The following is a 13,235-nucleotide window of genomic DNA, read 5'->3' on the forward strand; positions in this document are numbered from 1 at the left end:
CACCCACAGGCATCTAGTATGGTTGGTGATTGCAATAACTTTCTCAAAAACCTTTTTGACTCTACCTTTCTCAACTCCTTTGGGTCCATATGCTTTAGTCAGTTTTGTCACTAAACATAGCTTTCCACAGAAAAAGGCTATCTCCTCTTACCTGTTCCATGAGTAATTATGAGGAAGAAGGTAGTAGACATCATAGAGACTTATTCTGAAAATTCAGGATTCCATCCTAACTATCACTGCACATAATGCTTCTTTCTTCTCCTTAACTCAAAACTCCAGAGTGACCTAGTTGGCACCCCTTCAAAATGCCAGACCATAAAGGGATCTAAGAGATTCAGGGAGAATTCCAGTTCAGTTATCTGGATTTTCTCCTATTGGATTGACATGGTGCTAGATCATAAGAATAATGAGTACACTGCTCACTGCATCCCTCTATAGTAGTCCAGCCAAGCAACAATACTGGAGTATATTATAGATGTCTGTATATTTTATTAAAATGTTCTTGGGCCTATTGCAACAGACTGTTCCAAACAAGAGGTCTGGGTGTGAGTAGGGGCTGACTGGGGGAAAAGGTGAGGTTATAGCTACTGGAGTGGGGCACACTCATTTTATGGCAATGGAGAGAGATCAACAAATCCAGTACCTGGTAACTTAGACTCTGTGAGGTATATGAGAGGAAGAGTCACCTCTAGAACTTCTTTAATTAAGGAAAACAGCCCAATAGAGCTCTCCTGAAGTATTGCAAGCTGTCACCCTCTGTAAGACAGCTCCAAACACAATTTGATTAGCAATCACCTTAACGTTACTGAAAAATCTATCAGAAACAGCAAGGGATTCCCCAGTCTCTGTGCCTTTCGCTCAAAACACCTGTCAGCATCTCTAGACGTGTTCCACACCTCCACTATCACAGTTCTTACACAGCTTATGGGGGAGACTAACAGGACAAATTGGATTGACTGTTCTCAGGCAGTCCCTCCACAAAAAACAATGAGACTCAATTATTCAATCTTAACTGGGAACCCTAAGACCCATTAGTCATTCAGAAGGCCAAGGTGGAGGCACCACCAACCTAAGTCCCCCAAGTGATACAGGTACCCCTTGGTGGTGGAGGGGTACAATTGCAAACAATATTGTGGGTGGAGGCATCATGGGTATCCCCAGTACTGTACTTCTTGAATGGAAACTAACCATTAACTTGTCTCCCTCCCCAAAACGTGGTAACTTGCTCCATGGCAAGTTGAATCTGCAGGTATATAAGATTGCAGGGAGGTCATTGTGGGTACATATGAAGCAGGATGGGAGAAAGGGGTGCAAGCACTGAAAAGAAGCTAGTTTCCAGTAACTAGACCATTTTGGGATAGATTACTTTTGTGTAAAAAGAATATAACCTCATTCTGAAGTCATATTGTAGGACTAGGGAAATAACACATTATGTAGGGCAAAACAGTTACAGTACTTCCAAGATGGGAGGACTAAATGTGCTGATTGTGAGTATTCTGTAACTAGAGGCATTCAAGTGTGGAATACATGGTTATTTAGTAAAAGTATTTTAGAAGAAATTCAAATGTTGGTTGCAAGAGTGGACTAGATTATATGATACTTCTTTTCTCTCTTTTTTAATCTGGGGCGGGGGGAGATACCCCAGCACAGAAATGCATACAAAAATTTTAGACTATGAAGATTCAAAACTCCTGAGTATGTCACCAGTGTAAATAACCCTCCAAATGATACCACTCTACTCATTCACCTGAGATTCTTGGGGTAATAAGGCATCTCAGAAATCACCAGCCCCTCTTAGGGATTTTTATAGATAAAGAAAATGATACTCAGTGCAGACAAATGGCTTTCTCAAAATTTCACAGATTTGTGACATAATAAAATTAAGAATTGAGCTTCATGACTCAACCAGTCTTTTTTCCTTTGTGTGTGTTGGGGGGGGTGGGGGCTAGGGTCCTTATTTAAATCACAGAATTCAAAAACATCATTTGAATGACTATTTCCCAAAGTTGGTACGTAACACATTTTAGATGTGCAGGAGAGAAGACAGGTTCATACATACTTGGATACCTAAAGTACTGGATGTTTTTCTTTCCTGGAGCCCTAGCAGAGGTTGCCAGAGGCTGCATCTCTCCTTCCTACCCCCAAATCACACATTTTGTCAATATGAACAATTGCTCTCCCCTCCGAATTCAGGTGGTCCACAGAATGCTGGGCGCCACAGCTAGGACACACAGTCCTTCTATAGCCTTTGGGTTCTTTGGTAGAAACTGAATGAAGCATCCCTTGAGAATTTGCTGCAGACTAAGTTGGTGCTCTGGCCTTTAGCTGGTGAGCAAACAACCTTACAACACCAGGCTTCATGCTATCTCCGGAAAACACCAACATTTCTTTCCTCAATATACTGTTTGCTGAGCAAAATGCCCAGTTGAGCCACTATGGAGTTCAGTGCTGATTAAGTCCTTATTCTTTAAAAAGAAACACATTTCCTGAGCACTTTTGGGGGAAGTGGGGAGGCCGGGGGCCAAGGCACAATCTGTGCTGTGCTCTGTTCTCTTTGTCTCTAAATTAAAACAGGCTGCTAAGGTGTGCAAGTGTGTGAATTATTATTTTCCTAACATTAAACACTTGATTTAAAGCATATTCCCTTTGAAGGAAGGTATAATTTGGGAATTATTTGAAGTCTCTAAGTGGTTAGAAACGAGGTTTAGCCAGATTTCTAGCTGTAAGCAAAAGTCAGCCTCTGATAAGAAGCTGTTGTACTTTATTGATGCAAAGGAGGTAAGTACCCTCTTGGGGGTTTCTCAGTTCAAGAGCATCCTAGTTGTTATTTGCAAACTGCAATGTGCAATTCTGAATGTTTTCAGATACATTGGCCCCATATAACTGAATTCTCGTCAGAGGAAGCTTCCAAGTACCTGGGCGAAGTTTTAACGACATACTGGTTGTAACATGGGTTTTGTGAGGCAGGAAAGCTTCCCTCCATTACCTATTCATATGCAATATTGAATTATAAAATAAAGCACAGAACCGAAATAGATAGACTTTCCAACAGAGAAACATGCAGCCACATTACAAAGTCTATTTCATATAGGGGATCCTGCGCTGAATCATTTAGCTATTTAGGAATGCATTTCGCAGCTAACTCATCCTGGCAGGCCCAACGGGATGCAGCTCCTCTTAAAATAAATATGGAGTCATCAAACAGGCATCACTCTGACAATTAACTGCTGGGCTTGAAGGAAATTTTGGTTGGCTTTTCAAAGCAGTCAGAACAAAAAGAGAGACTCCATGAGTCACAAGCCCAGTCTACATGAGAACAATCTTTTGAAAAAATCAATCTTGAATAAATACACTACATGAGTTCTCTTTATGGCTCAGCACAGTTAAGAAATGACTGGGTTTTCCAGGGAACTTGAAACTTACTATATAATAATAACAATAATAATCATAATAATTTTAAAAAGAAGACAGTAGGATCGAGATATTTCTAAATATATTACATAGACCTCAGTTTGCTTAAATAGAGGTTGGGTGATAATTCAGTTTTCTAAGGTCTTTGGTTGACTTGAAGTCATTGACCTGGGAATCTCTTACAACAGTTACAGGGAAGGATGGTCAAAGTCTGGACCAGGGTAGCAGAGGCAATGGAGACAAGGGGACAGATTTGAATTATATTTTGGAGGTAGAATTGACAGAACTTAGTGACTAATTGAATATGGCATGTAGGCCAAGAATGAAGGCAGATATGATATCCTATTCTGGCACAAATAACTGGAAAGATGGTGAGGGCTATACATAGTGATGTCATGCATGGAAGGAGGAACAGGTTGTAGAGGAAAATATCCAGCATTTAGTAAGATCAACAACCTAGAACTTAATAGAACTCAGAAATAAAGGACAAAAACCCCAGAGTCAGGAAAATATTGTCTGCAAAACTCAGATGGGAGCTACACACTGACTTTGGCTAGGTTCTCCCTCAGAGCCTGTTGACTCTTGATTATAGAGGATGAGATTACGTGGTTGCATGGTTTTGGCAGGTTGGCAACAGCACAGGAAAGAGGTCTTCATAATGCAGACACACAGGAAAAAGCAGTGGCTTAGAACCTACGTAGAAAACTGATGTATTACAACATAATGCAATACATAGTGTTCCTGGACGGGAAGAGGATTAAGGGAGCTACTATCTACCTATAAGTTTCATGGTTCATTATCTCTTTAACACTCCATGCAATCCTGTATGGTTGGTAGCTTATCAGCATTTTACAGATAAGCCAATGGACACTTGGAGAGTTCATGTCACTTTCCTCAAATCACATGCAGTTGGTGGCTAAGTTGTGATTTTGGTGAATGTCTGCCTAACCACAAAGACTAGTTCCCTTTTCCTTTAAGTTCCACACTTAGCCCAATGAATGGAATTTAAGGACGAAATAGCTGTCAGCTCTGCTAAAAACAAAAACTCTTCCGAACAATGAGAGCTGTACATTTCAAGTTCCTGACACTATGAAGTAGTGAGCTCCCTGTCACCTGAATGGTTCCAGAACAAATAACTGCACATGTCCATTGCTTTTTAAAATGGGATTGCCACCCTGGATGGAAAAGAAGGCAACTAAATTCCTTTCTATAGGAACATTCTATGATTTTAAAATCAAGATCCAAAGGAAATTGTTGATAGAACAGTGCTTCAGATATTGTAAAATGATACACAAAAGTCACCATTTTTTGTTATTTGTGCCAATGTGTGCACATCAACAAACCCTATTCTACAATGGGCTGAATGGTATGACACTTAAGTATTATAATTAGACAATCCTACACTGCCCTGCCCACCCTTATGTGCCTCATCCTTTCTCTCTGATTCCACCTAGATTGAAATGCATGTCATTGAAGTCATTTCTTTGAATGACTAACAAAATTAGGCATTTCCTCCAGAAGGCCACTATTGAAATAGACACATATGCCAGGGATGAGGATTGTAGGAGTTCAAAGGGCCTCTCTTGCTCTTTTGAATGATCATAGTCACTTAGATAGAATTGTTTAACTGACTAGCTAGTTGTTCCTTTGGGAGGTAGAGACACATGGACAAATCATCTTTGATTGGGAGTGATGGGAAAATGTGGCAGGAAGACTCCTGCATTATTAATTTATGTTTTCTCTCTGTCTTTCCCATGTCCTTTGCCCCATTCAAGCAAGCAATAGGCTCAAACCAAGAAAGATTTGGGATAAGAGTTTCTGGCATTTATAATCAAAAGCCTAAGCTCATTAAGAATAGAGCAAGCCACAACTGTTAAAAACAAGGATATCAGAAAAATTTTGGATGGTATCTATGTTTCTGAAAAAGGAACAGTTCAGCAGGCTGATGAATAAGATCTGAGTTGTCCATCTGCAGAAACAGCGAGAAGCCAGATGATTTTTCAGACTTCTTTGTGATATTTTAAAGATGCAATAAAAGCTATACTGATTTGTGGGGAAAAAAAAAGAATAATAGAGCTTGAAGTAAGAGGGATACCCAACACCTAAAAGAGATTTCCCTGGCTGAGAGACAGTTGGTGGAGAAAAGAAAGTCACATAGTTCTGCATGCTGAGGATACCTGCACACTACTTCCTTGAAACACCAGATGAAGAAGCAAAAATTCCATGGAAGACCACATAGCATCCCAGGGAGGCTAGATGCTAGGATCCAGGGCTTACAACCTTACCAAACATTTCTTCAATTCATTGTGGACTACAGAGGTTAGGCCCATATACTTCTTCAGAGAACCAGGGCATTGGTACTTTGTGATGACCCCAGGACCTTAGCACAAACTCAAGGAAACAGTGAAGGGAAGTCCCAAAACATGTAGTTCAATTTTCTGTAAGCCAAAAAGGTGGGGACACAAAGTTGGAAATTTAGTTGTTCTTAAGTCCAAAGATATGAAAAAAATTGTTCTTCTAAATAAAAAGAAAATAGAAATGGAGATTCACATCCACTCCAAAATCTAAAGCCATAAGGGACAGGTAGAGAAACTTCAGGGAGAGTCAAAATGGAAGAAAGCACAAACTCTGGTAAGAAAATCCAAGAGGAGCCAGGAATTCCTGAAAAGATATAAAATGTGGGTGACAAGCCCTAGATCATGAATACCCTGGTGTCAAAAGGAAGCTAAGTGTTGCTGTGAAGGGGATAAAACCCCAAAGGAAGAGGGTATCCTACATCTTGTATACCAACCTCACATATTTCCTGAATAGCAGCCTGACCTGTAGATTCAAATTCTTACATGTTTTCATGGCAATCCTAATTTTACCATCTCCCAAAAGGCCAAGTAGAACCTAATTTAGTGTGACACTTTCATGTCCAAACTAGTTTTGCTCCTTAGAATGAGCTGAGTCTGAACATCAAAACGAAATTTCAACTACATTAGTTTTCTCTTTTTTTTCTTCTAAGCCCTCAAACTTTTGCTAGAAATGTCATGGCACTATGAAGTATATTCTTTTTTTCTAGCAGAAATACTATAGTTTCCTCTATGGGTAGAGGAAACTCTAGAACTTCGCCCATAAAATAAACTCCAGCCATTAGCCTCTTCTATGGGCAAGTGAAAGCCTGGGTTTTCTTTCTGCATATCTGGAAATTGAATACATTTCTTTTCTTCCCCTCACTCTTTTGCAATGGATAGTCCACAGAGAAGGCCACCATCAATTACCCTCTTCCCTGTATATGCAGCAATCCTCTCATAAGAGGGCGGAGTCTATTCCAATCATTCTCTTTGGATCTGGGCTGGCCTTGTAATTAATGGAATATGCAGAGTTGACATTATGCCAGGTTTAGGCCTTAACTTTGAAGAATGCTAGCAGCTTCCACTTCTCTGCTCTCCAGGGAAGCCAGCCTCCATGCTAGAAAGAAGCTAGTTAGACTATTAAATTATGAGATGCAATGTGGAAAGGAAGAAAGAGAGAGGGGAGGAAAAAAAAAAAAAGTCAGGGAAGAGGGGAGACAGAGAAAGACCACATGGAGGTGTCAGACAGGTGCATGAATTAATCTCAGACCTTCCAGCCACAGCTAGATCTAGCTGCATGCAGCCAAATGGGTGACCTAGGCGATGCCATTTGAGCAGAAGAACTATCCAGCTGAGCCTTGTCTGGTTTTTTAGCCATGAGAAACAATAAATTGTTATTATTTTAAGCCATTAAGCTTAGGGGTTCTTTGTTATACAGCAAGAGAGGACTGAAACACAAGTCTAGACCTCATGGCATATTATTTCATGACAAATATTTCAATATTTGCTACTGATTTAATTCCCATGAACGGCTTCAATGGTAAAGAGATTAAAAGATCTGTTTTCTCCTTCTGGAGAAAGGCCACTGCAAATATATGTTCTCTGCCCTCAGCTAGATGGCAATTCCTCTCAACAGCTCTTCCTTTTGTCCCTGGATCACTCTTCTGTTCCTCACAGTGGGCATACGATATTTGTTATGCTTCCCTGGCCCTCCTATTCTTTTTTCCACATCCCTCAAACCTAGGAAGACTTCATTTTCCACTTCAAATAATAAAGAGACATGGTAATTCCCTCAGTCTTACCAGTTTTCCTGTTAGAAAGGGTTTCCAGAATTAACTGACTGCTAGTATGGGAGAATGGACTGGACATGCTCATGTAAACTCCTTTCTCTCCTGATCTTTCTGCAGAGTGTGTGCACTGGCATCACTGCTCTTGGCTCTGCAGTAAGGGGGCATTCTGTGTGGGGAAGCTTGCAGATGTCCAGCTGTCCAATCTAAATTTCTGTCTAATTCAGGGCTACAATATTAACAAGTCTATGTGCCTATATCTCATTGCAACAGTCTCTAGTCAATTTATCATTTATAAAGACGCCATGTTGATTTTCATCTCTCTGCTTCATTGTGTTAATCCATTTGCTTCCAAACTGAGAAAACAAGGATGGAGGGAGTTATATATTGATTCCCCAAACCTCAATGTTTCCTACTTATCTATTTGTAAACATTACCTTCCTCTCCTCTCAATTCCAAAGAACAAGTGGTCCTTTTCCTCTTTGAGGCTAAAGCCTCTACCAATGATCTCCAGCCCAACCCCTATTATTTCCCATGCAGAATGGGCCCCTTGTGACAAGGCCAAGAACAGCCTGTTTTCTCCCTCCTATATTTTCATACTCTCCCTCAACACTCAATATGCCCAACAAGTGACTTTTGTATGAGAATGACCTTCTCTTCACCTTTCAGCCAGATATAATCTCTGCCTTATACCTATGCTTCCTTTCCTAACTTATTTCTTGAAGACTCCTCTGTAATTATAATCTACCCATCAAATCCCTTAGACTTCTCAGTACACTGTGGTTTGGTTTCCATTCCCAGAGCCCTCTGAAAAATTTTCTTAATAATTTGGGCAAATCACTAAGCTCTCCATTTCTTATCTTCCATGGCCTCTCTACAGTACCCAATCATGGCGGCCATTCCTTCCTTTCTTGGCTTCCATGGCATCACTGTGTCCTCCTTATCTTCCAGAATTTTTGACCATTTGCACAATATCCATTCACAGGGTAGTGTAAAATTTTTTGTGTCTGACAATTAAATATTAACTTTCCCCAGAGCATGAACCTTGGCTCTCTTATCACTCTGCAGATTCTGGCAGGACCATGACACTAATTATTGTGACTTAACTATCATTAACTATCACTGCCCAAATATCTATCAATATCTTCCTCGACATCTATCTTAAGTTCCACCCACTTAATTTGCCTATTTTTAATTACCACATAACTCCTCCTGGGAGTTCTCTAACACCACAAACTCAACATTTCTTTTGAAAACATGATTCCCCAAGCCTGCTCATCTCTTAATTTTCCACTTAAAAGCATCACAATCCAACTGGTTACTCAGATTAAACATGTCAGAATTATCTGAGAATCGTTATTTTTTTTTACTTTATATGATATCAGTCACTGAATCACTCAAGGTCCTCCTTTTAAATCTTTCCTAGACATGGCTTCTCAGCTCTCTGATTCCATTGCCTTAAATAAAACCAGCATTTTACAAATGGCTTCTTAGTCTTCTCTCATCCATCCTGTTCTATCATATTTAAAAATTCAAATCTGATCATTTCTTCTTTGCTTAAAGTCCTTCAAATTTCCTGTTGTCTTCAGGATAAATCTGACCTTTTGCTTTGCAAATAAGATCCATCATTACCTGGTCCCTCTCTATTCTCCACCTATACAATCTCATTTTAAAACTCTCCCTGAGAGGTTCCCAGTAATATACTGAGGCAAACTGTTTGCACCCTCCTTCTCAGTATGTACACAAATTGAATGTTGTTTCACACATGAGTAATTTGACGTGTGTTGTTCTTTCTATCTGGAATGCCCTCCCCTAACTTTGATACTTCCTCTTGATATCCTACCCAGTAAACTTTAAATTTTTTTTTTTAATATTTTTAAGTAGGCTTCATGCTCAAGGTAGAGTCCAACATAGGCATGAACTCATGACCTGAGCTGACATCGAGAGTCCAATGCTTAACCAACTGACCCACCCAGGCACCCCTGCCTGATGAACTTCTAATCATGCTTCCAAATCCTACATTGATGTTACCATTTCTCCGAACATTCTCTGAAGTTTGTCTCCATCCCCATGCCAACAGAGAAGGGAAACTCCTGTTCTTGTTTTTAAAATAACGATAGACCTCCAGCAGTACTCTTATCAGCTGTACTGTGCTTCATTACATTGTCTGTCTCCCTCCTTGAAGATAGGTTACTTCCATTTATTCAACAAATGTATTTATTTGTTGAACCTACTTTTCTTAGGCACTTTTCTAAGCTAGGGAATAAATCATTGAACTGGCAAAGATCCCTTTCCAATGGAGTTATTATTCCAGTGAAAGATGAAAAACAACAAACAATAAACATGATAAGTAAGTAAGTTGTATAATATGTTAGTAAGAATGGGGTAAAGGAAATCAACAAGCCAGGGTTGGGGGAGGGAAGGAAAGCTGATTTCATTTTAAACAGGGTGGTCATTCATAATGGAAATGGTGAGGTTTAAACAGAGAGTCAATCATTCAGAAATTGGGAAGGAAGCCAGTTAAAACCACTAAGCTGGGAGTGAGCCTGACCAGGAAAACAGAAGGAGGAGATGAACTCAGCAACTGAATAGAGGGCTGTATCATGGAGGACCTTACAGCCTCTCTATGGGCTTTTGTTTGACTTGAAAGAAAGCCAAGGCTGGTTGCTTGGGGGGGGGGGGGGGGGGCGGAGAATGGGTGTGAGCTGACCTATGTCCTAAAAGGATCTCTCTGGTTATGGTATTGAGGACAAACTGTAGAGGTAAAGATAGAATCAGGAAAACCAATTACAAGGCTGTTGCTACAATACAAACAGGAGGAGTGAAAAGAAAGATGAAGTTAGGAAGAAAGAAGGAAGGGAAGGAGGAAGGGAGAAAGGGAGGAAGGAAGGAAGGACCTGTGAAGGAGTATGGCATGGGTAGGCATAAAGAAGAAAGCAGAAAAGATTGTAGAGGAGAAATGCTGAAATGCTGAATTGTGAGAGTGATGGGTGGGGAGGTGGTCTCCCTGAGCAGACTCTGAACCGTTTGCTAACCCATCTGTATGACAGCTTATCAGCTTCAAACTCTGCAGTGTACAGTCTGCTCTTCTGTTTCTGGGTTGACTCTTCTATTTCTTGTTCCCTTTTAACCAATCTCAGGGTATTTTCTGCTGACTAAGCTACCTGCCTATTGTCATGTCTGCTTTTTGAATGATATCAGCTTTTGAGATAAGGGTGTAAAAGAACTTAGGTTAAGTGTAATAGAAATCAGGCACCTGGCTTCAATGTAGTGTTATGTCCTACTTCTCTCTTATTTTTCTCTTTGCCTTGTTTTCTTGTGAATCTGTGTTTGGGAAAAAAAAATCTATCTAAATTATTTGTGTTCTCTTAGCTTGGTAGGACGCTGAGAAATGGAGTGATTCAGCAGAGATTCAAGGTGTGAAGGAAGAACCTGAAAAACAGGAGAGTACAAATCTTATTTGGGAAACCAATGGGTCCCCTTTGTTGATAAAACTATCTTAATTGATACTCTTTATTCAAATTATTGGAAATAAATAGCCTTAAAATTGTAGGTTGTTCTGTATTAACATTTCTATTTCCCACCTATTCATTCTTATATGTTACCTTGATTTTTAGCTGTGGTTTAGTAGTCTCTCCATTTTCCCATGATTCTTTGCCTGATTCCCATTTTCTACCCTATCAGCTTTCATTACAATGTTACTTTGCTCAGACAACTTTGCTAAAATATTTAATAATTGTCCTTCCTATCCTGGAAGTTATTATATTGATCACTTTGAGAAATAATATTTACTTTTTGGTCAGCATCTACTTATTCAGTGCATTCCTAATTGCAGTCACAGCAATTATCAGAGCTAATTCTTGAAAGTTGAGCAATCCCGGTCCTTGGCTCCTATCTATAGGTTTTCCTTCACTTTTACAAATAATGATTTATGCAAAGTCACCAAGACAGCTATTGCTTCAATGCAAGGTTTATTATCTCCAAGATGAACCGACAAGTCATTAAGTGCTCATGGAAGGATTAGTGTAGAGAAAGATCACCACATTGTGATTTTCTGGTTACATGGTTCAATACAATGATAGTTTCAGGAAGTAAAAGCCAATTTTAGCACTGCCATTATGGAGCTGTGTATATCATCAATAAGCAGTTGTAAAAGCTGTGACTGATAGGAATTTCCCTACCATAAAAGTTCCTTCCATCACATACCCACTAAGTGAGTCACGTAGAAGAACTTCTAAAGAGTGTGATTGATTCCTCGGTTTTTAGTTTATGATATATTTCTTATATGAACCAAGGCTATCAAGTAATAAGATAGATTCCATGATAGCTTTGTGCAATTAGCCTCCTTACTTTATAGCCACATTCCATGTGTACCTCTCTTAGTGTACAGAGTATGTGTTTGTGAGTCTGTGGTTGTATCTGTTGTCCACACAGTGCAGGCCATTTTAGTTGTACACCTAATGTGCCAAAGAGTGGGCAAGGCACATGGATAATAATTTGTGAATGAATGAACAAATGAATGAATGAATGCACCATCATCCTCAAAAAATTTAACTGGCTCCCTTCCTTCCTTCCTCTACCCTTCAACTTTATTTGAAAGAGTAATACAAATTAGTTATTTTCTTACCCAAAATATTCAAACCCCTGCCCCATTTTCTTCAGAACAAATCCCTGTTTTACATAGTGTGATGTTAGAGATCTGTGGCCCGACATGAACCTCTTTCGCCAACCTGATTTCTTACTTCCTCTCTCCACAGCCCTCTACCTACCTCAGTCAGAACTCTCTCTCAGGCCAGATGGATCTCCACCTTTCTGTCGGCACTCACACTAGGACTCACCCCTCTCTATCTTACTTTTGTCAGCTTTCCTAAAGTTCTAATAGCATATGATAGGAATAACAACAATAACAAAAATAGTAGTAGTTGTGGTAGTAATAGTAGCAGTCATGGTAGCAGCCATAGTCATAGTTATAGTAACAATAGTAGTAGTCATAGCAGAGTAGTCGCCATAGAGTAGTAATTGTAGCAACCGTCATTGTCATAGTTGTAGTAATATCATTCATATTAGAGTAATCATAGTAGTAGTCATAGCAGCAGTCATAGTCATGGTTGTAGTAGAAGTAGTTGCCATCACTATTGTCATTGTAGCAATAGCAGCAGCCATAGTTGTAGTAGTAGTAGTACTCATAGTAGTAGCAGAATGGGTATTTGTATAGTTGGCATAGTTTGTAAAGAACACAGGTCTGGGGTTAGATGTCTGAGTTTTAATCACAGTTTTCACAATTCCTGAAATAACATGAGTCACTTAATCTCTCTGGACCTTGGTAACCTTATCTTTAAAAGTAAGTGCTAAATAAAATCAGCTCTGACTACACAGCATTTACCCCATACTAGAAAGGATACTCAGCATTTTGCATGTCATACTTAATTCTTTCCATGTCCTTTGAGGTAGGACCTATTATTTTCTAGACAGTTTACTGATGAGGAAACTAAGCTCAGAGTTACTTCTTAGGATGACTGACTCAAGTTATTCAACCAAATCCACACAGCATGGGAGGGGTTGGGCCGTAATTCAAATCCAAGCAGCCAGACTCTAGACCCTGGCTAATGACCACTGTAAATTTACTCCTCTCCAAGAGCCACTAAAAATCTCACCTCTTATATTGAGCTTTCCTTTACCACTAAACACTTCAATATTCTAT

The sequence above is a fragment of the Neovison vison genome, chromosome 11, assembly GCF_020171115.1.
Source record: "Neovison vison isolate M4711 chromosome 11, ASM_NN_V1, whole genome shotgun sequence".
NCBI lineage: Eukaryota > Metazoa > Chordata > Mammalia > Carnivora > Mustelidae > Neogale > Neogale vison.